This window comes from Nuphar pumila, chromosome 11, assembly GCF_984573655.1.
Source record: "Nuphar pumila chromosome 11, dmNupPumi1.hap1.1, whole genome shotgun sequence".
Classification (NCBI taxonomy): domain Eukaryota; kingdom Viridiplantae; phylum Streptophyta; class Magnoliopsida; order Nymphaeales; family Nymphaeaceae; genus Nuphar; species Nuphar pumila.
The window spans coordinates 20,302,831-20,304,829 of NC_143259.1; positions in this window are offsets into that span (position 1 = coordinate 20,302,831).

Genomic DNA, 1,999 nt, shown 5'->3' on the forward strand with positions numbered 1-1,999 from the left:
GAAATTGGAAATTGGAAATTGGAAATTGGAAATTTGGAAATTTGAAATTTGGTAATTGGGAATTTAAAAATTGGAAATTGATTGATTCAAAAGGTCATCATTTGAAATTGGAAATTGGATGATCTGGAGATCAAAATTGTGAATTGGTTTACTGGGAACGACATGGGTTTTGTAGGGATTCAGCCTAAGAACGACATTGGTTCGATTGAGAACGACATTGGTTCGATTGAGAACGGCATGGGTTCAATAGGAATTCAGCTTAAGAACGACATTGGTTCAATTGAGAACGGCATTGGTTCACTGTGAACTACATGGGTTCAATAGGGATTCAGCCTAAGAATGACATTGGTTCGATTGAGAACGACATTGGTTCGATTGAGAACGACATTGGTTCGATTGAGAACGACATTGGTTCGATTGAGAACGGCATGGGTTCAATAGGGATTCAGCCTAAAAACGACATTGGTTCAATTGAGAACGGCATTGGTTCACTGGGAACGACATGGGTTTAATAGGGATTCAGCCTAAGAACGACATTGGTTCAATTGAGAACGACATTGGTTCACTGGGAACGACATGAGTTCAATAGGGATTCAGGCTAAGAACGACATTGGTTCACTGGGAACGACATGGGTTCAATAGGGATTCAGCCTAAGAACCACTGGGTTGAGAAGGACTTTTGGTTCACAAAGGGGTTCAACCTATAAGCCGTATTGGTTTGACAGACGTTCAACCTACAAATCACATTGACTCCGCAAGGGTTTGACCTACAAACTATCAATTCCTTAGGGATTTAACCTAAGGATCACATTTTAAGAAGGAAACATCCAACTTGTGAGCTTTGAATGGACCAGGTGTTAAACTGGATTTTTGAGGGAAGATTCGAATTGGAATTCAACTCTTCAAGGAAAAACTAAATGAATTGGATTTTGAAAGCAAATTCGAGTCGGAACTCGAATCTTCTAGACCAACTCGCAGGATAGTTTGAGTAGAAGTTCAAACTTTTAAAGGAAAGCTAGGCGGATTGGATTTGGAAGAAAATTCAAGTTGAAACTCTAATTTTCTAGACCAACTCTGAAGGAAAAGAAAACTCGGGTCGGAACCCAAATCTTCGAAGGAAAACTAAATCCATTGTAGACACTGAATGAGGATGAAAATTCCCATCACGGTCGCCAAACCCGTTATCATCGCAAAATTTTTACTTTTGTGAGTCAAACTGACCTTTGAAAAAGATTTTGAAAATAACTCACCTCCGTTTTAAAATGCAGGATAATTTCAAAGAATGGGACTCGCCTGTCGATACGAGGTTCAACCGTTCCTGGCGCCTTTACCAGAGGTAATCGAACTAAGGATCAATTGTGTGCTTAGCTTTGCTCAACTTGTCTAAATCATATTCTATTTCCTAAATGCACAAAGAATGAGGCATGTGCTATGAATTTCTGAAAATGCATATTTGAAAACATGATGTTTGATTTGAATATTGGAAAATATTTGGAGAATTCTTGGAAAAGATATCACTTGAAAATCATGAATCATGATTGAGATGCTGTATTTGAGAAAGTGAAAATCGATTTCTGAAGAATCTAGAGGTTTTTGTGAAAATCGATTTTGAGAAATGTGAAATAGCTTTGAAAAACTTGATTTCTTTGAATTCAAACTTTGAAATTGAAAATATAACTTAGAAAATCGAATTTGGAACTTGGGAAATACTTGAAATATCCTTTGAAAACTCAATGTTTTTGAGAAAATCGATTTTTGTATTAAACTTAAAAAAATTTGAGAAAATTGATTTCTTGGAATTGGAATTGGAATTGGAATTTACAAATGAATGAAATGAATGAATATGGATTTGAAAGACTTGATTTTGAGGAATTGAAGAAAATCTTTTGGTATTTTTCGAGAAATGCAGTGCATTTTGAAGTTAGCCTAAGAGTGTAGGCTGAATGTGGCTAATACGAAGATTACAAATCTAGGTATCATTCGTATTCTGACTATGGCC